The following is a 27,576-nucleotide window of genomic DNA, read 5'->3' as shown; positions in this document are numbered from 1 at the left end:
ACGAGGAGCTTGAGACGATCCGGGAATTTCTGATAATCAGCCGGCTGAGGTAAGCCTTTTGCTTACATTTGAGTTATCAGACTTCCTTGATCGGTAAGGCATTTTCGGGACAAAGGGTACCTATTTTACTCCCCTTAATCAAACTGTATTGATTAGTGGTTATATGTTATGTTGTCACTGTCTACTGTCCATCAGAGTGTTATAGAGAAAGAGAAGAATAGTGCTGTTCACAGAGTATATGTAGTACATCTGCTAGATGAAGTAGTTTAGAGGCAAAAGGGTATAGGCACACGTAGAGAAGACTGGCCAGTCATTATGGGCATTAAATTAAGTAAGGGAATGATGGGTAAGAGACCCTCAAAAATGCCCAGCGCAAGAGGAGCGCTATATATGAACCAAAGGTGCGGTTCCGCCTATACTGAGCCCCTAGATTAATGGTTAAAGTGGACAGGGATCCACAATGGGTAACTGGGTTACCACCAAAGTCCACAGGGACAAAGAATCATGCAGAGTATACAGCTAGAGAAACAGCTATTTATGTGAGCAGGATGGATCAAGAGTGACATTAACACTAGACAGAAAGGGACTTTTTGATGTTAAGTTGTGGGCTGAATTTGGGGTCAGGCACTACAACTAGTAAAGTCAAGAAACAGTAATGAGAGTTAAAACAGAATGCTTTATATGTTGTCAGAGAGGGAAGATGGGACGAGCACTATAGCTGCCCGTCTGATCATAGAAGGTACAGTATGTGAAGTATGGAATTATAATACATTGGATGCAAAGGATATCAGAACAAAATAAAGAAAGCAGAAATTTAAGCAAGGAAGTATTTAAAAAGCATTAAAATAAAGAGAGAATGAAATGCATGTGTTGTGTACAAATGGGAATAATGTAAGCGATTTTAGAGCGATACTTGTGTATGTTTGTGAATGCTGGAACCTGTAGTTCTATCGCTTGTGTCATGTACGCAGATGTGACCCCCTCCTTTGTGCTCTCCTGAAAGAATGTGGCTGACATGAGAGATTGGTGATAAGCTGGAAGGACACCATGCCAATTTCAGTTTTTTAGACAAAACATTTATAACAAAATGTGCCGGGTTAACGAATCTAATGATAAACAATGTGATCACGATTATTTTTGAATCTGTTTTCCAAACATGGTAAAATGAAGGTTACAAATTAACCGTGTCTTACACAAATTTAATATCTTTTGATAGTGGAAACAGTGCATTTACAAAAAAAAAAGAGAAATTGAGTAAAATTAAGTAATATGTCCCCCTTTAAGGACATTTATCTGGGCATCTTCAAAGCCAAAAAGGACCACTTCTCATATACAATCTCAACGGCCGCAAACCAACCACGGGAACTGTTTAAACTGGTTAATCAATCAATGAATCCGGTGTGCCTAGAACCCCCAGAAAGCGAATCCCAGGATTACTGTGACAAACTGTCGGATTTTTTCATCGATAAAATCAAAACCATCAGGGAAACAATTTGTCAGAAGAAAACATCCAACCTCAGCCAGCAAATACATAAAGAGGATGTCCGCACCAACATACCGCAACCGCCAAAATTTTCACTATCCCCAATTACCGTAGACACCGCAAAAAACATCATTAATAAACTGCGTGACAGTACCTCACCTATTGACATCATCCCCACAAAACTACTGAAAGAATGCTCCGACATCGTGGCTCCAACCATAACCCACCTCATAAACCGATCATTCCATGAAGGGATTGTTCCCAGCATCCTCAAACAAGGCATCGTCAAACCTCTACTCAAGAAACCAAACCTGGACCCTCAGGATCCAAACAACCGTAGGCCGATTACAAGCCTCAACACCATTTCTAAGATCATGGAGAAAGCTGTAGTACATCAGCTACAACTTCACCTGGATACTCACAAACTCCTGGACCCGCTGCAATCAGGCTTCCGCCCGGGTCATGGAACAGAAACAGCTCTCCTCAAGATTTGGGATGACGCCCTCGAAGCGGCAGATGACGGAGAGCCGTGTCTCCTCGTACTGCTAGACCTAAGTGCAGCGTTTGATACAGTAGATCACAATACTCTACTCGTCCGCCTCACAGAAGTAGCCGGAGTCCAAGACATAGATCTCCATTGGTTCGCGTCCTTCCTAGGAAATCTGTCACAGACAGTGAAACTAGGAAAATTCCTCTCCGAAACTCGGGCAGTCACCTGCGGAGTCCCTCAAGGCTCTCCGTTGTCACCCGTTCTCTTCAACATTTACATTCGCCCACTCCTTCAAATCATCAGATGCTCAGATCTCTGCTTCCACTCTTACGCTGACGACACGCAACTTTATTTCCGGATCAATGGAAAAAAAGATCACCAACAACAACTTGAAAACTGCCTCAAATCAATAGAGGACTGGATGACCACCAACTCCCTCCAGCTGAACCAATCAAAGACAGAGCTTCTTATCTTACACCAAAATCATAAGCCCGCAACCAAAACCTCCTGGTCTCCACCAACCGTCTTTGGGCAGACTATCTCCCCAAAGACCAAAGCGAAGAGTCTCAGGGTTATTTTAGACGCACAAATGTCAATGGATGCGCAAATAGGATCTGTAGTCAGTCGATCTCACCATCTGCTGCGCATGCTTCGCAGACTCATCCCTTTTATCCCAAAGAATGACAAAGCAGTAGTAGTTGGAACAATCATTAATTCACGACTGGACTACGCAAACTCGCTTTACATAGGATTACCACAATATCAACTTGCGCGATTACAACTGATCCAAAACACGGCGGCAAGGCTGATAACAGGAAAAAAACCCTGGGAATCCATTTCTCCTTCACTGAGGAGCTTACATTGGCTAACCGTAAAAAATCGGATCACGTTCAAGACCCTTTGCCTCACCCACAAATGCGTGCATAGAGAAGCTCCGCAATACCTAATGGAGAAAATAAATCATTACACACCAAACCGCAGTCTTCGATCAGCCAACAAAAACCTCCTCCTCGTGCCCAAAGCCCGGTATAAATCCAAGGGGGATCGGAGATTCGCTGTCCAAGGGCCTCGGCTATGGAATGCTCTACCAATCAACATCCGCCTGGAAGAAAATCACCTGGCTTTTAGGAAAAAACTCAAGACCTTCCTCTTTTAGCAGATGATCAAAGCTCGCCACAGCGCCTAGAGGCGATTCAGTTCGCATTGTGCGCTATATAAGTATTTCATTCATTCATTCATATATATTAGTGTGTGATATTGAAATTATCATATGAGTATTAATTTCTAATATGAGTTTAACAATTTTATTAATAAATATAAATATATTGAAACTGGTTTAGACAACCTTTGGTTGGAAATTAAATCCAGGTTAATGGGGAAATTGGTAAAAATTGAATTAGTTTAGATTAAGATAACAATTTTGTAATTTTACATTTATTGAGTGGAAAGAAAAAAAAGATTAAGATGAGGATGTTAATTTGAATACAGCTGCAATAATGTTTAACAAAGCCAAGATGGATGGGATACATAAGGAAGTTTTTCTACAGAAATGAAATCTTAAAGTCTGATAATAACTTGATGTGCGGTCCATGATGTGAGAGTAATAATACAATTTAAATACAACAGACCCATCACATCAAGTCCACACACCTTGTTAGGATAGCTGCTGCCTGCAGCCAGTTGGTTTATAGTTTTTGATGGCCAAGTGCTTTCTGGGCCGTCATACATATTGTTGGTCCTTTGGTTTTTATGTATTTTTATTTTTGAAATCCAAAGCAGAATGTGTGGATTGTGGAATGATGTGCCCCTTTTCCTTCTAAGTGCAGTGGGTATAAGTAGAAGAATATTTTGGATTTATGGACATCTCTGCATGACTGCAGGGTATTCTTATCATTTATTATAATATTGCCAGGAAAAAGTTGTCTTTTTGAAACATGAAACTTGAGTTCTTACACAAACAGCATGATCGAAAACAAGCCATTGTTTATGCAAGCTGGACCCAGTAATGAAGGGTTCACCCCGATAGATAAGAGCTGTAGCTTTATGCAAAGTTGCTATTAGACAAAGTTACAGATATTATTTTGGTTGAATATTTAATTTTTAATAGTTCGACATTCTGCACAGCAAATATATAGTGTTTGTCTAATGAAAGGTTCAAAATATGAATTTGTTTTGTGTGTTTATGTACAAATCTGGCAATGAAAAATGCGTACATTTGAATCCAGCCACCTTATTGCCTCTATTGGAGGAGGCTGGAAACAAAGAAAAAACACATGTGTTAAACTGATGACATAGGAATCAGCTGCTGTGAGCCCAGTGCAGGACACACTCCCTGAAGACCCGAGTATTTACTTTTTTGTAGTGTTATTCCTGGTTTTATACCGAGGATGAAGTTTATCACCCAGAAGGATTCCCTGTATTCAGAGTCATTGGATCCTTTTTCCCATCTCAAGAAGCAGAGCTCCATGTTTAAGTAAAGCCTGTGAGCTATAAAAAGAGTATATATTTATATAGATAGTCAAGAGATCGAGAGCTTTTGGTTCCATTTGAAGGGCCAGAAGTTTGATTTTACTTCGGCAGGTAAACCAATCAAGCATGCCAAGTTTGATCGGCTGTTTTCAGCCTTCCAGGTTCTTGCTGAGGTAGCCATACTAACAGTAAAACTCACTTATGGAAGCAGACCAGGCGACTCTAAGGATGCTGCATTTACAGCCCCGGACACTTGCTGGGTCTGTGCAACTCACAGATTCCACAACTAGTTCTGGCCCAGTATAGCTGGGATTAATAATTCAACTTTAAGGACCCCAGAACGAGAAGCACAAGTGGTCCACAGAGGGCAACTTCTTACGAAACAAGACTTTGGAAAAGGTGATCATTTATGTTCGCCAGACACTCTTTTCCCTTCAGCTTGACACGTGGACCGTGTCATCAGTCACAAGTAGTTATGGCTGCCTTAGTAAATGAGTGTGGGATAGAGCCAGGGTTCTCCACAGTTGTTTTTATAACATACCATTTCTTGTTTTACCTGTTACCAAACGTGTTACCAAAAGCTGAACATCCCTTCCAGAGATAACAAAAAGATATATCCAGATGCCCAAGTCAGGAATCTTACGAGTATGTATTTTGTTTGTATGGACATGTTTTCTGGATGTCCAGTGGCAAATGCTACTGCAAAGGCCATAGTAAAAAAGTGTTATCAGAAGTAGTTTTTAAGTACAGAGTGCAAAATCTACAGAGAGTAACAGAGGAAATAATTTTTATAGGAGAGTCCTTACTAGAAGTTTTGAGGTTTTATTTTTACACCCCCTACTGTCTACAATGTAGCGGACAAAGTAGAGTAAGAAACTAGAAAACTTTTGCCTGAATGTTTTATTATATTTTATCAAGCCTGTGAGGGGATATTGGACTCTCTCCCTTTGGGATTTGGGTTGGGAGTGTGTTACTCACTTGCTTATATTTTGTCTCACCAGCTGAAGTCCTCCATTCGGATCTCACAGAGAATGGTGCTGATTTTTTAAGGTTTTTGACAAACTTATTTATGTGTTTTCTCCCCAATTCCAGATCCAAAAGTTTGGAAGGATCTAAAACTAAAGCCAGGTGACATGTGGATTGTTAAGAGACATTTATATATAAGGAGATGTTTGGAGACTCAATACAGCATCTATTTCATGTACAGTTTTGCAAAACTTGAAGGAAAAGTGACCTGGATCTACACCAGACACTGCAAAAATGACTAAATGAAAGAAATCTCTGTGTTTGATTTGTTTCCTTCTTGCGATCACAGTCTAGGGCAATTTTTGATTCAATTACTTTAATTGTAAGGGATATATATATTTGAAAAGTAGTTTAGCCATGTTGAAGTCATATTTGTCTTTTGTACCTCCATTTTATGTAGAATTGTCTGTTTACATATGCTGATAAGTCAGCATACCAGCAATTAAGCTAGAAGGCCATTCTGGCCACAGGAGTGTACAGCCAGTACTCTGTAAATATGTATTTGTTTTTCACAGTGAAAAGTCATTTTGTAATGAAAAAAGCTGCTCAGCTATTATTTTCTCCACAATGGAGTTTTTGCCTCTTTGGCCAGGACTACCTCCACCTAAGCGTGTGGAGGTTCCAGGTTAAAGGTGATAGCAGGTATGGTTAGTGATCAAAATATTGATCAAAAGAGAGGAGACTGTAATGGAAATTTGTAGGTTCTGTATATAATTGTATTCTATTTTATATGTATTGCACAATGCCCTCACTGTGCACACGGCACTAATAATGTTTTCAGTACATGTTTTGCATTCTTTCGAGTTCTGATTAGAATAAGCCTGCCTATGTAACGCCCCTTGTTACCATAAACGTACAATTGTAATATTAATGTGATACCTACGTAATCATGTGTATAAAAGCCTTCAAATGCGTCATAATAAAGGAGAACGGTTATTTGGAAAGATGCTGAGCGTATCTTATGTGTCTGTTCCCTACTGCAGTAGTTATTAATTTGGAACCACTAATCAATATGAGGATAGGAGTTGCCTATCATCAAAATATCCATTTCACGCTTTAGCACCAACACCCAGTGCCCTGCAGTGTGAAACTGGGCTTAGTTCATAGCTCTGAGAATGCCACCATGAACCCAAAACATCAGAAATCTCTGAGAACCAGATGAATGAAAGCCTGACAGGCATTCTCCTCTACTCTGACAAGTAAGGGCATCCCTTTATTGGAAGAAATTTTATTGTGACTTGTTGCAACGACAAAATATTTATTTTAGAAAGAGGGCTTGGACCTACTCTTGGTGGTCTACATCCGCCAACAGGATTGTGCTCAAGGCTTAGACTTGGAGTGTGGGACCTGTGAGGGGCGAAAGAAAACTTCTTAGTCTAAGGGGTAAAGGCTTACCTGCAGGAAGAAGAGCTGGGTATACACCTCTCCTAAGCCATCTGCAGGATCTCACGTGGTGCTGTATAAAGCCGGGTGCCTGTCTGGTCCGCAGCCAGAGGAATCTATGGAGGCCAAAGAGAAAGAGCGGCACATCCGGAGAATAAAAGCAATACATTTATTGGAAATCCATAAAACAATGAAACACAAACAATCCAAAGGTGCTCAGTAGACGCGTTTCACACAAATGTGAGTAATCATTAATTAGTAATGAGGAAGTACTTTGGTGTGAAACGCGTCTGAGCACCCTTGAATCGTTTGTGTATCAGGTTTAATTTTTTTATGGATTTCCAAAAAATGTATTGCTTTTAATCTGATGTGCCGCCCTTTCTCTTACCTGCAGAAACACAAGCCTTTTTTCCTGGGGAGGAGAGTACTTTTTCTGCCAGCGATGTACTTGTCTATAGATGTACCAGATAGGTGCTTTACTATGGACCTTTTGAGACGCTTCTTGCACAGGACTTATGAAAACCAGCGTCTGAATGGGAGGATATTTCTCCTGTGAATGGAAAGAAAGCTCATCCTGGATATCTGATGGAGAGTAACCAGTAGGCTATCCAAGCAGTAGAATAATGCTTTAGGTAAAGGCTTCAAGTGGTGGTGAATGAAAATATATCTGTTAAAATTGAGCCAGGGACTTGGGCTATACACCTAGTCCAGACAGCAAGACTCTTAGCTAATGGCCATGGATGCAACCTTGGGTTGCATTACAGGACCTGTAAAAGGGAATAAGAGCTAAATGGCTCTTCCACATGGATGCCCTGAGCTCATGCTACATAGATTCTAATTCAATTCCCTTCCCAGAAAGCCCAGGTGCCATGTACATCAAATCCAAATAAATAAGCGGCTGTGTGCAACTATACTCGGGTATACTCCAGTATTCGCATAGACAATCATGTAGTATACGGGCATATATCAAAAATAGAACATTTTCTATACAAGTACACCCAAACACAACCTTTAATGTCAGTGCTGTGCTAGGTGTCCCCAGAGAGGGTACTCGTAGCCTTCAATATGTACCAGACAGCGTTCAAGGATCATTGTGCCGTACTGCAGAAGACAGGAGAAGCCTTGCTGATTGTAGAGCGTGGATACAGAGGAAAAAAAAAATGGCATGGACTTGTGCAACAGGGCCAGAAAAATCGAGGCTTTGCATCCATTTTATCTTAAAGCGTTTGTAAACCCCCCCCCCCCCCCCCCAAAAAAGTTATATAAATCCTGCCTCCTTTAAAGCATGTTAAATAGCACAGTGCTTGTGCCATGTCATGTGTCCCTTTGTACGATGTGAAATACCTGTCTGATCCTGCCTGTTCCCGTGTCCCCCTGTCTCTGCTGACCATGATAATCAGGGCTCCTGATCCAGGATACCGTGGTCAGATTAGGTCCCTCTGTCATCACGCTGTCTCCTCTCTGCTCTCCGTCTCTCTCCCCCGCTCCTAGCCTGTCAGTTCAGATGCCTGTGTGTGAGAGCGATCTCCTCCAGCCCCTCCACCCTACTGCTCTTCCCTGTCACTCGAAATACCTTTGAAAAGTAACTTGCATCCCCTCAGTTTTATCAAGATCTTAACTACTAGGTGTGTGTTCTTTAAAACGCTAATCATAAATTCCTTATTCTCACAGCGGTCACATGACATTCCTCTGCTGGCCAACTGACGTCAGAGGGTTATCTCAGCCCCTCCCTTTGCATTCTAGAAAGACAGAGCAGAGGAAAGACACGGACAACAAGTTATTGCTTGAGATAAGGTACTTACAATTAGAATTAAAAATAAAAACAGAGGGGATGGCAGTGTTTTATCACCCTGACTTTACAACTACTTTAAAGCGGAGCTCCAGGCTCCGTCAGAAAAAATACTATAGCTGCTGACTCTCATTAGGACTTACCCATTTACCTGTCCAGGAATCCAGCAGTGTCCTCACCCAAGGTGATTTTTCAATCGGCTCTTGGGTGCTACCACCACCACCATCAGAGCTAAGGGAAAACGGCTCCCTGTTGCAAATGCGTGAAGCGCGCTGCGCTGTGTGAATGGCCCAGCGGCAGGAAAAGAAGTGGGGCTGAACTTCCGACAGTTTGTCGTGGCAAACTCACCCGAAAGTGGGAGCATCTGTCAAAACCAGGTACCCACTCTCTCTCTCCCCTTTCCCAAAAGGTGTAAAATGTGGCAGCGAGGGGGGGGGGGACAGACAAGCAGAGCTTTCCCTTTGGTTGGAGCTCTGCTTTAAAGCATATTTAAAGAAAGAACAAAAACAATATTGCAGCTTACCACTCCTTTAGAGGGGGTGGCTGCTTTAGTTTCGTTTTCTTTGTAAGGCTTTATTTCCTTTATTTTAATCTGGTAATCCTGCAAATAACATACTTCCTGTCCCTTTGGGCTGGGTTACATCAGATGCTTTCAGGTGCATTTTTTTCAATTGATCACGCCAATTTACACCACTGCTTTAACTACTTCCAGACCGCACACTGCACATATACTGCGGCAGGGCGGCACGGCTGCGTGACCCAATGTACCTGTACTTACAACATACGCGCTTCCTGGTCTGGGGCGCTCACTCGGGGCACCCCACTTCCACCATGATTGGACACTGTGGGAGCCAACCCACGATCGTTCAGGGGAATGAGAGAACAGTGGGTCAGCCTATGTAAACAAGGCAAACTGTGGTTCTGTCACAGAGGAAGAGAGAGATCTGTAATTCCTACTAATCAGGAACATCAATCTCTTTCTTCATTTAGTGTCTGCACCCCCCCCCCCCCCCCCAGAGCACATAGGAAACACATTTAACTCTTGGATTGCTCCTGAAGTTAACCCCTTCCATGCCAGTGTAATTTATACAGTATCCCTGCAATTTTTAGCACTGATCATTGTATTAGTGTCACTGGTCACAAAAAAAGTATCACTTCATGTCTGTCCGCCGCAATGTCGCAGTAAAAGGAAAACAAAAACAAAAAAAGTCCCTAAATCTATCCCATAGTTTGCAGATGTGATCATTTTTGTGCATGTCAATATACGCTAATTGGGACTTTTCTTGCCAAAAAAATATGTAGCAGAATACAAATTGGCCTAAATTGATGAGGAAATTAGATTTTTTATTTACAGATTTTTATCGGAAGATTTATCTGAGATTTTTTATAGCAGAAAGTTGTTTTTTTTTTTTTATTCAAAATGGTCGCTTTTGTTTATAGCACAAATAATAATAAAAACCGCAAAGGTGATCAATTACCACCAAAAGAAAGCTCTATTTGTGGGGAAAAAAGAGCAAAATTTTATTTGGGTACAACGTCGCACGACCGCACAATTGTCATTTAAAGTAGCGCAGTGCCGTATTGCAAAAAAAAAATGGCCTGGTCTTTAAGGAGGTAAACCCTTCCGGGCTGAAGTGGTTAAAGAAATAAAAAAAGAAAAGAAGAAATACAGCATTATGCATGTTCCTGCACCATAACCCTTGTAAATATACTGGAAAGCACATAGAAGAAAAGTCACTAGAAAGCATTGAAAATAAAATAATTGTTTAAAAATGGTGAAATGGAAAAATGGGCCTACAATGTTTTTATTTTCATGGACTAATAGTGAACTGGTGCAGCCCTAAGAAGCACCGATTAGGCATTACCTGGACTGCTCATAATATGAGGTCATAAAATGGCCATTCACTATTTGTTTTGCCACCATTAAAGTGGTTGTATAGTCATTTTGGGGACTTTTACCTACAGGAAAGCCTATAAGAAGGCTTACCTGTAGGTAAAAAAAAAAAAAAAAAAAAAAAAAAAAAATCGCCTAAACCTGCATGCGCACAGGGGATTCCCGGCTGGAAGCCCGGCAGACGCCGGACCCTGCCGGGAAGAAATCTCCTGCGCGCATGCGCGGGGGTGACGATATCGCGGCTCCGGCCACTCACAGCGCCAGAGCCGCGATACCCGGAATAAACGCAGAGGGAACATGTCAGCTCCCTCGGCGTGGATCAGGACAGATGTCGGGGCCTCGTTCTAAGGTAAGTATTTTATAATGAGCTAGTATGCGGTGCATACTAGCTCATTATGCCTTTTCCTTTGCAGGTGGCAAAAAAAAAAAAAAAAAAAAACATAACAAAAAAAAAAAAAAAAACACAACAGCGGGTTTCCAACTGCTTTAAACACCACTGGAAGAGTTTCTGTAGAGGTTATTTTAGTCAGACCACCTGGCTGATGTAAAGAAGTTAGCCCTGGACTCTTTTCTAACACCGCTAATGCTTTGTACACACACCAAGATTAGCGGACGAATTAGCGTTTTTTTTTTTTTTGCATGCCAATCTCATAATCGAAAATGAAGTGGTTACTAAAGTTAGGAAAATTCTCAAACAGAATAAAAACAAAAAATCAAAAGCTGTGTACCAACGATCAGATTATCGTAAGGTCCCTTTGAAATCTATTTTTCGTACGATTTTTGGATCGTGTGTACAGGCTATTAGTATATTGTAATGGATCTGCCTACGAGAATTGAATGTGAGCACAGCTGGACATGATTGTCATAAATGCCAGCTGGTGACCTACAGCCGATCAGTGTCTTGAGATTTTGATCAGTCCTACAGCGCCATCTGCTGACTAAAATTGGCAAAGTCTTAAGATATTTAAAAGGATGAGTCTCTATCTGGATGGATGGAAGCATTTTGCAAGCAAAGATGAGATCATGACACTGTCCCCCTTTCTCATTTGTCACACAATGGAACGCAAGGATGTTTGTCACATAACTCTATTGTTTCTTTAGCTGTAATTTTGTCCTTTCTGCAATTGTCTCTGTCCATTGGCAACAATTTTGTGTTTTAGCCCAGGTTCACACTGAGCTGCGTGAATTGGAGCCGTGCGTGTTCAGCTGAACTCGCACAATTTCACTCCTGCACGTCAGTCCCGATTTTGGCTGCGATTTCAGAGTAATCTGTGCAAGTTTCTACACAGATGTAAATGTAAATCGCAGCCCGAAATCGCAAAAAGTAGTACAGAACAACTTTTTGAAATCGGTGCAGATGCGGCGTCGCACCGATTCGGACTTTGCCATTGACGGCAATTGCTGCCGATTTGACATGTCAAATCGCATGTCAAAATGCTCCAGTGTGAACCAGGGCTTAAAATTTGTAACATCACTGCTTTTAATAATTTTATTTACTTTATTTATGTTATACTTGATCAAGTTAATCATATAGTAAGGGGTACAAGAGAGGCTAGATTCTGGTATAAGCAAAAGGTGTTTTTTTTTGTTTTTTTTATCAGCAAGCAAATAAGTGAGGTGGTATATTTGCCAAAACAAAGGGCATGTGGAGAAGCACACGGACTGCAAGGATGTGTGAACCAGCCTTCAGGGTGGGTTCACATATGTGCAGCTGCCGTTTGCTGTCCAGGCCTGGTGCGTTCCTGTTTAGGTGCGATTCAGGTGCAAATGTTTGCCTGAATTCAAACCTTTTTGAAACCGCACCGTGGCCACCCTGGACATGTGTGAACTGGCTCCATTGAGAGCCAATCACATTCACATGTCATGCGAATTGCATGTGTTTTAAAACGCATCCAATTCACGTATATGTGAACCCAGCCTTAAAGTGGTTGTAAACCCTTACAATACACTTTTTGCTACAGGTAAGCCCAATAAGGCCCCGGATATCTCCTAAACCTGCAAGATTAGGAAATATTCCCTGTATCTTCATGTGTCGACGTCATCGGCACATGTGCACTGAAGCAATGTTATGTGCCATTTGCGTCAGTAAGTGTGCCGTTACAGGTAACTCCAGCAAGCATGCGCGGGAGTGGCGTCACCACAGCTCCAGCCAATCACAGCGCAAGAGCTGCGATACCCGAAAGTAACTCCGGGGAGAAATGTCGCCGGCTGGTGCTGTGTACGGGCACTGCAGCGGGGGCTTCAATCTCAGGTGAGTATTACATAATGAGCTAGTATGTTATATGCCTTTGTCTTATGGGTCTTTTTTTATTTTTATTTTTTTTCCATGTGGGTTTACAAACACTTTAAGGTCTATGCTTTTTCTCCACTATTTTATGGGGGCACAGCATAGATATGGTGAAACTAGTAGATTACACAGTAAAAATAGGGTTCTTTATTCTTTCTGTTAAGCTTACAGGGAGTAACAAGGACATTGCATTTCAAGCAAGATCGGCAGGTGTTTTTTGCATTTGTGGAAAAAATTCTTAGCCTAAAAAACAAAAAAAAAAAAGCCACCACATCTAAAGACTGGTAAGCTGCAATATATAAGATTTTTTTAGGCTTTGAATGAGGAGTTTAGTGTGGTATCTCTATGCAGCTAATGTGTAGATTACAATGAAACCATCAATCATTCTTTCTTCAGTTAAGTCTTGTCTACATATGTTACAGTTTACTTAAAGCTTGCTACCTCTCATAGACCTTGAGCAACTTTATGAATCCCTAATGACTAGGAAAGTTAAACATACAAAAGGTAGTTCTACTGCACTCTGTATAGGGTTCATTTGGCAAGTTACAAAAGTCGGTCTGTTTTCTCCATCAACCCTTTCCTGCATCATCATAAAACCCTCATTCAATAAACACATTGTTCAACTAGTAGTCACAAGAATTTCTAGCAACAGGTAAGTGAAATCCCATTCAAGGATGGAAACATCCTTTTTCTGCCAGTGCATTTTTATAGTATGACGTGCAATACAAATTGATATGTTCTTTATTATAAAGCCGACAAAACACAATGCCTGAAGTCGAAAATACTTTCTTTCAAATCTTCCTGCTTGTCAGGACCAGAGAGGTTTCCCAGTCTAAAAATCACCGACCACGTTTGCCTATGGCTACATCCACATGGATGGCTGGTTTGCTACACTTAGAGTGGCTAAACACTTGGTGCCCTGGCCAGTTGGTGTGCAGCCAAAGCCCTGCAGAGACGCCAATTCTGAATTCGCACTGTATGCATCTAGGAGAAGCTCTATGCACACTTAGATGAGCAGTTAGACCCCTTTTACACTCGGGCTGCCTCAGTGCTAAAGCGCTGCTCATTTTAGCTGTGTTAAAGACCCATTTCACACTAGAGCCGTATCAACGCTAAAGCACCGCTCACTTTACCGCCGTTTAAGAGGCTCTTTTCGTCCACTAGCAGTGGCGCTTTTAACCCCAAAAAAAGGGTTAAAAACTCCCGTTTTACTGCGGTTTCAAAGCACTGCCGATTCATTCCAATGAGCAGGGGCGTTTTGAGAGTGCTGCCCCAAAGATGCTGCTTGTAAAACTTCTTTTTTTTTTCCCCAGAGAAGGGGCTATTTCTAGTACTAAAGTGCCTGAAAACCACCCCAGTGTGAAAGGAGTCTTATAGTTCCATTTTAATGGCTAGCTGTAATGATTTTTTTTTCTACAGTAAATAACTTAATCAAGTCCCTGTTTAGAGATATGCACTGAAAACCATAACTCAGTTTACAACATGCTTCTGGCAAGAGTAGATGCCCCCTGCACCTGTTTAGAAAGACATAAAAATAATAACACTGTGTCATGGTCCACCAAGATCATGGGTACCATTTACAACCATATACATTTCATGAGCAGGCTATGATTAAAAAGTATAGGGGCCAAGTTACTGAACAATAGAAACTCTTACCTCTATGGTTGGATCATATTCATCCACAAAAATGGTTCTGTATAAGCTGTATGGTCAAGGCACTTTTACCAACGCCTCCGGCACCCACCACCACCAGCTTGTACTCCGTCATAGTCTAGGACCTCTGAAAAAAAAAAAAAAATAGAAAACCGATACAGAATTAAAAAACATTATTAAAAAATAAATCTATTTACATGGCAGGTTTTAGAGATGGAAGGACCATGCTGTCAAATGTTTCTTTATTGTCCAAGGACATATACTGCGCATGGATCACTTCTGCTTTAACATTCAGTTATACACATTTCTTATTATATCAGTTACTTATAAGCATGCTGTGAACAAGCCACGTGCCGAAACACGTTAGCTTGCTTTTTAGTCACGGTCATTGCCACCAATAAAGTCTTCTAAAGGATTTTTCAGTTGCCAGCACGCTCTACAAAATTTTGTATTGTATTGAGTGGATGGAGGACACTTTGGTTGAATCCTTACACAAGTGCTCAGGTTCCAATCAATGCAAGGTGTGTTACCTTGTTAGAGAACTGCTATTTGCTTCTTGTGTCTGAAAGCATGGTACTCCCTACTCTGTCCAAATCTATTCCTAGAATCAACACCATTCTTTTGCATGAAAAGATCCAAAACACAACTTACAAATAGGGTCAAAAAGTACTAAGCAGTTTGCGGACCACCCCTAGTTACCTTCTGGCAGGATTTGACCAAGAAATCCTGCCCCTAGGATTGAGCTAGTAAATCTCTCAACTATAATTTTTTCCTTTTTTGCCCCCTCACTTCAACCGGGACCCCCCCCCCCCCTTTTTTTTCTCTCCTTTTCTATCCCTCCATGACTCCCATTGGTTCGTTGTAGGCACTCAACACTATTTATTGTACATCATATTTTATTGTTCTCTATACGTCCAAACTATGTACATCCATGACATGTATTCTGCAAAGCCTGAAGATGTGCATGCTTTTGTAATAAATACATTCAAAACCCAACAAACAACTTGAATAAAGGAAAGAAAATTTTAAATATTTCTTACTAGTTAAAGCAGTAGTAAAGCCCACTTTGTGATTTTTACCTACAGGTAACCTATAATAAGGCTTACCTGTAGGTAAATATAAATATCTCCGAAACATACACTGTTTAGGAGATATTCATCCTGGATGCAGCTGGTTAGGTCACCGGCATACCTCGCAATGCATACTAGCATATTATTGCTTTTTTTTTTTTTTAACCAGCCACGGTTTACTACCGCTTTAAAAACACATCATAGTGTTATTGTAGGCCTGAATGCCCAGCATTAGAGCATCACAGGTAATTTTAAAAGGGATACTGTCACTTTGCCAATTCATGTCAAAGTGACAGTGCCTTTATAAAGAGCTCCATTCAAACCCCGATACTCGCCCTTTGCATCGCAGCCAGCACTAAAATCCCTAGTGCTGACTGGTGTTAAATGCTACGTTACACCCTAGGACATGAGAGACTATTTGAGCCCAATGATTGCCTGCTGGAACCAACCAGTCACAGGGGTGGAGAACACATTTCCCCATACCTAGAGGCGTCAGGTTCTAGAGGCAAAGAAGATCTAGGAAAGAGTGCCAGGGGGGGTTCAGGGGGCCTTTACAAAGGCACCATAACGTTATAGTATGTGACACGACCGTGTCACTTTATGTAGATCTTCCAACACTAAATTTTCTCCAAAATATCTTTGCATTACTCTAAATGTGAGCTGCTGCTAACGAATTTTAGTAATGCGATTGCTCACCCCTGACCCCTCAATGCTGCACTTTAAATGGCAAACAGAAACGTAGTAATTTATCACCTCTCTTCAACTTCACAAATTTTGGAAGCACATGAAAACTCGCTCATCAAATAAACACATTTAGAATACTCTTGGGTGTTTTTTTTTCTCCATTCAAACACCCCTGTGAAATTAATATCCAATTTACCCAGCAATGTCCTGCATCAAAACTAAGTATTGATTCTTGCAAAATACAGATTTTCATGCTCTGGCATTAAAAATCACCTGTGTAGCCCTTACGAATATTGCTGCTTGGACCCCAAATCCAGTGTCTGAATCAGAATCTTTTACCCTGGAAGCATATTATTGGGGGTGAAAAACACAAACGCAGCTGAACCAAAGCAGCAGTAAAGCAACTAGTTGGCATGCAATAACTTGGTCTATCATACGCACGTAGACACACCATGCCACTATCCTACTCCCAACAAGCTGCAGTATAGGCCTATGATAACCATACAACCCACATTCTTGTGATTCTGGATTGCAGTCTCTGAAGACCTGTGTTCAACCCCATGAAAAAGGTCATTTCCTCATGCTCTCAGAGGAGGAAGCTGGACCAGGTTTCCTCTCTAGTAGACGTGTCTGCAATATAGCACATGCTGGTAAGGCGGACCACCCTCCGGTGCAATAAATGTAAGAAAGCTGCTACAATTATCCTGGGTAACTTATGACTGAGGAAATGAATATCCTGAAATGCATCTACTTTCTGACAATGGATCTGTCACTGGGAGAGTCTGGCTATACATCATGTAAAGCAGCTTCTTCCAAGTCTCAGCTATCAACAGGCTTTCTTTGTATCATTATTTCATGGGTCGTGAGAAAGCCATAAACAAGCCCCAAATGCTACATAGCGCTCAATCTTTGCATGTCATAAGCTCAATTCACAAAGCCAAAGAGAAGGGATCCTTAAAAAAAAAAAAAAAAATGAAGTATTTTGCGCAATCTAATGAGATTTGAGAGTGCAAAACTCTGTGATGTTTCCCCCTAATAGCTTTGTAGATGCTAAACAATTGGCACATACACATACGTGCTTAGAAAGTACTAACAGCAATCAACATTTTTTAATGAAGTTCATAAATTTGAAGAAATAGCTAACTGGTTAGTTTGGACAATATAAACTCTTGTTTCTGTTTGCCAATAAATCTGTGACTGATGGTTTTTAATATCTGCTCGTTAGCTGGGTCCCATTGTGAGCATAGTGCCAACGTGGTAACTAAAAATGACATTAACCACTTTAGTTTTTCCTTCTTAACATAACATATGTTTAGGCATTTATAACATTTATTCTGTTTGACATTCATCCGAATAAGTTTTTAATAAAAGCTTAAAATGAATGTAACAGTTTGTGAAGTGGGGGTACATCTGCTTTGAGATTTTGCTTATGCATTTTATTTATTCACGGGTAACTGCATTTAATGCTTAATAAACCAACAGTAATCGCATACTAGCACATTATGATAAACTTATCTGCAAACAAAGCCCCCCATCGTCCCCACTGGAGGCAGCATCCATCTTCGCCCGTCTTTCTTCCAGGTCCATGGACTCCAGCTGTGTGACTGACCGGAGCTGTGTAACGTCACTCCTGCACATGCACGCGAGAGCCGCCGTCACGGCACAGGCTTCTGGTGAAATGGCACAGGTGGCTGTTCCAGCAGAGCGCATGTGCCGATGAGGTCATCGGCGCAGTATACAGTAAAATATTTGCAGTAGCTTTAGGTAAGCCTTATTATAGGCTTACCTAAAAAGGTACAAAGTATGACGTTTACTTCCTCTTGAAAGATACCAGGAGGTTACTCAGATCATGTGGTTTGGAGTGTTGTACATCAGGGGAGGAAACCTTAATCACCCTTTTGTGTTCCAAATGTACTTGTGGATGTGCGTCTGTAAACTCTGGGACCCGAAATTCTAGGATTGTGAAAGACTTTTTATTATGTGATAGCGCTGCATTTTATTACTTGAGCTTGTAATATTGGTTAACAGCAAATTTTGCTAGTTGCTTTTACCTGTTTATATTGTTTTTGTGCCGAGTGCAGGTAAAAAATGTTTGTATTTAATGTGACAAATTGCTAGCAACTTGTTCACCAACTGATTATCAGCAGAGATCATGTAACTAATTTTTCAGAATTTGTGTAATTTTACCAGCATCACAGGGCAGGCAGAACAGCAATTTCTGAGCTTCTGTGTTTAATTGAACTGGATGATCAGAGTAGGGAGGTGCTTCAAAGCAATCCTTAGGGCATAGAAAAATATTGTAGCCTACAGCAACAGCAGGTCAGCTCAATGCGTGGCCCCATGGTACTTGATGTGTGGCCCTCAGACTCCAGCTGTCAGGATTGATAACATTGATCTGTAGCTGCTGACTTAATAAGCAGGTACTCACCAGCCTAGGGATCCAGCACTGTCATTTTCAGGTCCCCAGCACTGCCATCATGAGTGTGGGAATCTGCCTGTGACTTCCTGCTGGCCCACAGCTGGCTCTCCAGAGGGAGGACGCAGCGGGGGGGACAGAGGGAGGACGCCACGGGGGGAGATAGACCGACAGACAGAGGGAGGACGCCACGGGGCGGGGGGGGGGGGGGTGGGGGGGGGCAACGACCGTCAGAGGATGCCGCGCGGGGGGGCGACAGAGGGAGGATGCTGCGGGGGGGGGGGGACCGACAGAGGGAGGACGCCGCGGGAGGAGGGGGGCCGACAGAGGGAGGACGCCGCGGGAGGGGACCGACAGAGGGAGGACGCCGCGGGAAGGGGGGGGGGGGACCGACAGAGGGAGGACGCCGCGGGGGGGGGGGGGGACCGACAGAGGGAGGACGCCGCGGGGGGGGGGGACCGACAGAGGGAGGACGCCGCGGGGGGGGGGGGGACCCGACAGAGGGAGGACGCCGCGGGGGGGGGACCGACAGAGGGAGGACGCCGGGGGGGGGACCGACAGAGGGAGGGACGCCGCGGGGGGGGGGGGGGGGGGGGGGGGGGTTACCGACAGAGGGAGGACGCGGGGGGGGGGTACCGACAGAGGGAGGACGCCGCGGGAGGGGGGGGGGGGGACCGACAGAGGGAGGACGCCGCGGGAGGGGGGGGGGGACCGACAGAGGGAGGACGCCGCGGGAGGGGGGGGGGGGGACCGACAGAGGGAGGACGCCGCGGGGGGGGGGGGGGACCGACAGAGGGAGGACGCCGCGGGAGGGGGGGGGGGGACCGACAGAGGGAGGACGCCGCGGGAGGGGGGGGGGGACCGACAGAGGGAGGACGCCGCGGGGGGGGGGGGGGACCGACAGAGGGGAGGACGCCGCGGGAGGGGGGGGGGGGACCGACAGAGGGAGGACGCCGCGGGAGGGGGGGGACCGACAGAGGGAGGACGCCGCAGGAGGGGGGGGGGGGACCGACAGAGGGAGGACGCCGCGGGAGGGGGGGGACCGACAGAGGGAGGACGCCGGCGGGAGGGGGGGGACCGACAGAGGGAGGACGCCGCGGGAGGGGGGGGGGACCGACAGAGGGAGGACGCCGCGGGAGGGGGGGGACCGACAGAGGGAGGACCGCCGCGGGGAGGGGGGGGGACCGACAGAGGGAGGACGCCGCGGGAGGGGGGGGGACCGACAGAGGGAGGACGCCGCGGGGAGGGGGGGGACCGACAGAGGGAAGACGCCGCGGGAGGGGGGGGGGGGACCGACAGAGGGAGGACGCCGCGGGAGGGGGGGGACCGACAGAGGGAGGACGCCGCGGGAGGGGGGGGGGACCGACAGAGGGAGGACGCCGCGGGAGGGGGGGGGGGCGACAGAGGGAGGACGCCGCGGGAGGGGGGGGGGACCGACAGAGGGAGGACGCCGCGGGAGGAGGGGAGGACCGACAGAGGAGGACGCCGCGGGAGGGGGGGGGACCGACAGAGGAGGACGGGGGACCGACAGAGGGAGGAGCGCCGCGGGAGGGGGGGGGACCGACAGAGGGGAGGACGCCGCGGGAGGGGGGGGGACCGACAGAGGGAGGACGCCGCGGGAGGGGTGGGGGGGGACCGACAGAGGGAGGACGCCCCGGGAGGGGGAGGGACCGACAGAGGGAGGACGCCGCGGGAGGGGGGGGGGACCGACAGAGGGAGGACGCCGCGGGAGGGGGGGGCCGACAGAGGGAGGATGCCGCGGGGGGGGACCGACAGAGGGAGGACGCAGCGGGAGGGGGGGACCAACATAGGGGGGGACTCTCCGAAACCACCCCCCCCAACACATATCCCCTTACTCCCCTCCCATCACTCCATGTGTGCATCTGTTATCTGACACCCCCCCCCCCCGGTTTCAGTGTCCCCCTCCACTGTAAACTATACACAGACCTCAAACCAGCAGCGCAGCTATATGAAGTAGTGTCCCTCCTCTGTGGCTCTTCCTTCTCCTGGCTGTGTACAATAGAAAATTTGAGCAGAGGTGGAGGAGCCAAGGAGGGGGGGGGGGGACCGACAGAGGGAGGACGCCGCGGGAGGGGGGGGGGGGGGCGACAGAGGGAGGACGCCGCGGAGGGGGGGGACCGACAGAGGGAGGACGCCGCGGGAGGGGGGGGGGACCGACAGAGGGAGGACGCCGCGGGAGGGGGGGGGGGGACCGACAGAGGGAGGACGCCGCGGGAGGGGGGGGGGACCGACAGAGGGAGGACGCGCGCGGGAGGGGGGGGGGACCGACAGAGGGAGGACGCCGCGGGAGGGGGGGGGACCGACAGAGGGAGGACGCCGCGGGAGGGGGGGGGGACCGACAGAGGAGAGGACGCCGCGGGAGGGGGGGGACCCCGACAGAGGGAGGACGCCGCGGGAGGGGGGGGGGGACCGACAGAGGGAGGACGCCGCGGGAGGGGGGGGGGGACCGACAGAGGGAGGACGCCGCGGGAGGGGGACCGACAGAGGGAGGACGCCGCGGGAGGGGGGGGACCGACAGAGGGAGGATGCCGCGGGGGGGGGGGACCGACAGAGGGAGGACGCAGCGGGAGGGGGGACCAACATAGGGGGGGACTCTCCGAAACCACCCCCCCAACACATATCCCCTTACTCCCCTCCCATCACTCCATGTGTGCATCTGTTATCTGACACCCCCCCCCCGGTTTCAGTGTCCCCCTCCACTGTAAACTATACACAGACCTCAAACCAGCAGCGCAGCTATAATGAAGTAGTGTCCCTCCTCTGTGGCTCTTCCTTCTCCTGGCTGTGTACAATAGAAAATTTGAGCAGAGGTGGAGGAGCCAAGGAGTGTGTATGGCTGTCAATAGGGAGAGAGGTGTCGGCTGCTAAGGAAAGCTAGTCGCTGCTTGGAGGATCCCCGGGGCGGCAGATGTCCCGGGTGCCCATGCTAGCGCACCTCTGTCTGGCCAGTTACCGGAGCGCAGTGCCGGAACTGGTTTGTGGGCACTGGGCTCCGGGATTCAGCTGTACTCCCCTGATGGCGGCCCTGGGTGCGTGAGCTGGGAGGAGGGCGTGGGTATTTTTTTGTGCAGGGGAGGAGCGGCTTTTTTGCGGCGCCCCCACAAAGTGCTACCCTGGGCCTGTTTGTGGCCTGGGCCAAAAACATGGGCTGGCTACTCTTTGTGAATGGACCTGCAAGGTGTCCCAGGAGATTATAGACAAGGTAGGAGCAGTAGTAGTAGCAGTAGGGGGTTGGAGAAGCAAAGGCAGAACTTTACATTTTTGTGCAGTTTCCTTTAAAGCAGAGTTCCAGCCACAATTTCTTTTTTTTTTTCAAGTCAGCAGCTGCAAACACTGTAGCTGCTGACTTTTAATAAGGACTCTTACCTGTACAGGGAGCTCACGATGTTGCCGCCAACTACCCCTCCCCCCCCCCCGGCCGATCTGTTCAACGGTTCAGGCACAGATGCCACCATTCTAACTAAGGGAAACCGGCAGTGGAGCCTTGTGGCTTCAATCCTGGTTTCCGGTCGCGTGGTGCTTTGTGAATGGCCAGCTTGTCTTCTGGGACACACACAGAGGACATGACGTCCTGCGCCGCAGCCGTGCTGGAACGGAAGCACACTTAGTACTTCAGAAAAAATTAGTTGGGGGGGTGAAAAAAAAAAAAAAAAAAAAAAAAGGCCAAAAATTTGTGGTGGAGGGGTCATCTTTCCTTTAAGACAAAGTTCTAAAAGTGTGTTGAACTCCGCTTTAACAACAGTAATCTCTAAATAAAGAAGTCGCACACCAATTTCCATCACTTGGCTCAGTCAATTTTATATTCAGCCCATAAAAGCAACACAGTTCATCCCCTTCTCCTCTGACATATTTCACCCCTAACGGATTTAGTCAGAGATCCGCTAGGTTTCTCAGACCAGCAGCCCACCAGATTTGCTGCGGTGGCTTATGCATAGCTAACAGTAATCTCTAGCTGTCTCGTGTATCATGTCCTCTGTCTCTACACACTCCTGTAGCATGCTCAGTCTCTCAACAGGCCTACTGTCCCTGACAATCTGTTGTAACATAACATATACTGAGAAGGCATCCTTCACACAGGCATATTTTAGCTTACACCCGTGCAAAGAGCCATGTTTGCCCTACAGGATGCACAGGTCTTCCTTACATCCATGTGGAAGCAGTCCCATTCATATTTATTTGGATGCACACTGGTTCCTTAGACACAGCAATCGGACATCCCTGAAGGTGAACGTGCAGGTCTTCATCTCACACTGTCTGCAATTGGAGACATGCACTCACACCGATGTCAAATTGGGAGCAATGGTGGTGTCTGTGTAGCCACTGTGCCCCAATTTACATGAATGGGAGTGCCTGCATGTAGATGTATGGAACACCTGTGCATCCAGTGCAGGCAAACCCACCTCTTCATATTGGTGTATGCTTGCTTAGGTATGCAAATGTGTGAACAAAGCCTTAAAAGCCCCCCTTTGGTGATGCAGGAGGCTGCACTTAACCACTTGTATAGGTTATCGGCTATACCTACCCCTGCAGAAACTCACTAGGTGCTTGCAGTTTCCTCATTTTCTAGTAGAGTAGGCTAATCCTTGCACCCTTTTACCTGCACAAGAAATAGCCCTTTCCTTATTGGAGGTGGCTATCAGTTAATGCAGCTGTATCACCATTTCCAGCTGGGCTGTTAATCTTTTTCTGAACTGTAGGTGTCTTTTCAAATCAAGTCTTAGAGATTTTTCTACAATCAGGTTTACTTTGATTTTCTATTGTTCATAAACTGTACCAAATGGACGTAGCAACATATTTTTAGGTCTCTAAAGGCAGGCCATACATGGTTCAAATCTCATTCGAACTGTGTATGGGCAGGCTGAATATACCAAGTTGATTGATCAACTTGGGCACAACTAGCATGCCCGGTTTTACCTCCGATTAGCCCTAGCGGCTCTTATAACTGCTAGCAATAATCACAGTCTTCTCCCGGCAGGTACAGCCCCCCCTCCACCAGGAGAGCACAATGGCCCAGCAGGATTCCTGCATCAACACGATGTGGGAAAAAAAATAAAAATAATAAATGGAGCAAATTTCTTTCCTGCAACCACGAGTTGCTTAAGCTGGACATAAAGAGAAAATGTACTTAGTGGGTGGCCGTTTCAGACAAGTCTGATTTTTTCAATCCAGAGATGGCAAGCCAAAAGGAGCTAGGTGGAAAACTGTCAGCCAATAAGCATTGTGCTGGTAGCATAAGCAGCTCAGGACAGATAACCTGGCCATAGATTGAAATTCAGGCAGGAACTAGCCAAGATTCATTCCATCTAGGGCTATTACCATTTGAGAGCAGTAAATCGAATTGGCTTAAAGAAAAGATTTGGGTTCGCTTAGCACTGCAGCGCTGATCAGTGTATTCTGACAGTGGAGGAGTCCCGCTGTCAAAATACAATAACAGAATGGTGGGTAGATGAGTGTATATGTTGTATCAGTTTTTTCGATCAGCCCTCAGTCTGATTAAAAACAAGACTGACTCATGTATCGCTAGCTATAGGCCCTGGCCACTAGAGGCAATGTGGAGGTTTCACGTGGTAAGACACTGAGGAAGAGCAGAGAAACGGTTAAGCAAATCTTCTTTCATGGTTTCTCTAGAACCTTAAAGCGGTTGAGTAGGATCACTGCGAGCCACTTTGTTATACAATGGTATACTATGTAAATGTTTGTGTAAAATAATGCCGATAAATACCTTATTTCACAAATACATAATTTAATTTGCCTATCGTGGTCACATGACCTCCTGTTGCTCTCCTCCCAAATCTAAGGGCCACACCTGGAGGGGATGAGAGGATGTCGGCTGGGAGATCATGTGATCGCTATGCCATCCACTCCGCCTATACCACTGTAGCCCTTAGATCAGGGGAGGATTGGGGCAGGAGGTCACGTGACAACACAGAAGCGATGTGAAAGAATGTATTTAGCAGCACCATTTTAAACAAACATTTACACTGTGTAGTATACCTTGGTATAAGAGAGGGGCAGGGAGATCACTCACACACAGGAGCTGACAGGCAGGGAGGAAGGGGGTTGAGGGGAGAGAGGAGAGAAAGCTGAATAATGGAGGCATGTAAACTGGCAACGGTATTATGGATCATCAGCCTAGATTACTGTAGTCAGTTTATATAGGGGGACACAACAGGCAGGATCAACCAGGTTTTGTTACAGCATAGAAAGGGACAGATTAGGCAGCACAATGCTGTTTAACCTGCTTTAAAAAAAAAAAAAAAAAAGACAGAATCTTTTTTTTTTTTTTTTTTTTTTTTTTTTTTTAAGGTTAAAACCTCTATAACAAGCAGTTAACCCTTGCAGTGTGGGCACAACAATGTCTTAGTTGCCTGGAGTTAGGCTTTAAAAAAAAGTGTACGTATTAAAAGCGTATCTACAGTCCAACAATAAACACCTTAATTGCTCCCTTTTGGTCTGGTAATTATTGTATTGAAAGCATATCTGTTTGCTAAATGAAAAAGAGATCATGTCAGAAATGAAGAGCTGTCCTGTAAGCTCTGCACACATCCTGAGTTGTTTCAAGGAGTCTAATCATCCCTCCCAGTTATCTTGGACTACAGAATAATTAGTCCCTGTGCTGTGGAGATGAGGCGGTAGGAGGGATTTGGTAAGACAACTGAGCAGCTGAGCAGGACTAACACCATATCTTAGGATTTAGGGAGTGGTGGTGAAGGGAATCATAGCCTTGAGCAAGACTCTACATTGTCGAAACCTGCACAGAAACATCTAATTACTGCAGAAGCAGTTAGTCGGGGTTAGTTTTTCTTGTAAGCTAGCTTGTAAGGCTTTATGTACATGACGTTGTTTGACTTCTGAGCGATTTAACTTGACAGTTAGAAACCGGCATCTAAAAACATCCGTTTAGCCGCGTTTACATGCCCCATTTGCGTTGAGGCTTTTTTTATTTTTTTGCTAAAATGAAAAAAAAAAACACGTCTGTAAACGAAACTCTGCTAAATGTGAGTTGCCACGTTTAGCAAAGTTTACAGACCGTTACAGGCATTTGGCTTTTCAAATGTTTCTTAACATCCGTCTGAAACCATTTTTTTTTTTTGCCTTCCAAAAAAACGCTTCTTAATTCAACTGCCTAGAAACGACTATAAAAGACCCAGTGTACATGTACTGATAAGATAACAGAGGAGAGTTCAGGGGCAGCTGAAAGAAATGCCCAACTGCTCCTAAACATCCGTTTACCAGCAGCAATGTACAGGAGGCCCTAGTGTACTGGGAAGTTTTCTGTTTGTACTGTATTACTGTAGAAGCACCTGGGCAGAGCTCAACTATATGCATGAATTAATAAAATAAGCCTGTTTGTGGGGTAAAAAAAATAAAAAATAAAAAATAAAAAAGGCTCTTTAGTGAATTCACAAGGATGGAAATTACTTCACTATCACCACCCTGAACAAGCATGCAACCAGTAATATCTGAAACTGGTTGCAAACACATAAAAGTTCATAATTTGCCTAGGCAACAGACAGTGAGGATGAGCATGGAGATAAATCTGTTACTTTTTTTAGAGAAAGGAGAGGATATAATAAACACTGGCCCCAAAAAAAGGAAAAAACTAACTACGAGGGGGAAACAAAATACTCAGACACAGGTGGTGGATCAAGGAAGAGGAAGAGAAATAGGCAAAAATCAAAAGAGAACTCAGAGTCACAATAACAGAAATATCAAATTTTTTTCTTATCAAACTTTACTCTTCCTGGATCTGACTATTTGAGTAAAAGATAATACGATCCCGACTAAGACCTATTGTAAGGAGACAGCGGCTAATACTCTATTACAAGCTACAAGCCATCATCCTTGATCACTCATTCAAGGAATACCTGTGGGCCAGTTCCTTAGAATTAAAAGGAATTGCTCACAGGAAGAGGACTTCTGGATTGAAGCAAGGGAACTGTACGGCAGGTTAAAAAAAAGGGGATACTCACATAAATGCATCAGAAGGGACAAAAAAACAAAACAAAAAAAACTATACAGATGAATAGAAGAGACCTACTGGATAAAACAAAAGTACAAGACAAAAAACCCAACAACAAGCCCCCATCAGGATAAATACAAAATACGGGGCACAATGGGACCAGGTCAAAAAAGTGTACTTGGCCACCATTGGCATATCCTGTCAGGATCACCTATACCGGGTGAGATTGTTGGAGGTTGACATCTAAGCCTTAAGGACAGACTTACTCATTCTGAATACCAAAGATCAATTAAATCTTTGGCTGACCAGTCTACCACCTATGAAAGGCATGCATCCCTGTGGTAGGTGTACTGTCTGTAAAGTTGTGGATAGAACGGATGTGTTCCCCAGCTCTGATTGCAAGAAGAATTTAAAAATGAATAAACTTCATCAACTGTTCTACTACCAGAGTATCCTCAAGAGAGATGATAAGCATACTCTCACCCTTCATTTTATTATTAATTTCTCTGACAGTTACCCCCCAAGGGACTCTCCTTTAAGGGCATCTACAAACTTAATTTACCCTTAAGGAGAGGTCACTGACAGAATTCTCTATCAAAAAGAATAAATGTGGATTTGCAATTTAAATAGTATGTAACTCCTGGGGCTCAATAAATGCAATCTGTTCCATGAACCCTACTGCCAAACTGAGACCAATGAGTTTAAATAAGGAGTTTTCCCAAGCTAGATTATATAGCGCCTGTAATCAAGCATCATTAAGGATTTTTTTGTTGCCCTTTCCCCCTCCCGTTTCCTCTTCTATATCTATAGGTACTCCACTCCTTGGCTTTTAATACATTCCAGTAGCCATTTCAATCCGGGGTTATATCAAGGACTTACCATGGCATGGTGGGGAATTCTTATGTGGGTTTTTCCAAATTTTTGTTTTCAATTCTTTAAATTTTAATT

General features: G+C 45.0%; 1 protein-coding gene across 1 annotated transcript in view; it reads right to left on the bottom strand.

Annotated features, from left to right (window-relative positions):
• The window catches only part of HRAS (HRas proto-oncogene, GTPase), a gene marked incomplete in the record, with an annotated part of 155,612 nt that overhangs the window by 73,449 nt on the left and 54,587 nt on the right, over window positions 1-27,576 (bottom strand). Inside the window, 1 exon segment of the mRNA XM_077459086.1 lies at window positions 14,478-14,601.

Source organism: Lithobates pipiens, unplaced genomic scaffold (assembly GCF_037356315.1).
Source record: "Lithobates pipiens isolate NorthernLeopardFrog02 unplaced genomic scaffold, aLitPip1_a1.2 Scaffold_10, whole genome shotgun sequence".
NCBI lineage: Eukaryota > Metazoa > Chordata > Amphibia > Anura > Ranidae > Lithobates > Lithobates pipiens.
This window is presented reverse-complemented; position numbering and strand designations above follow the sequence as displayed.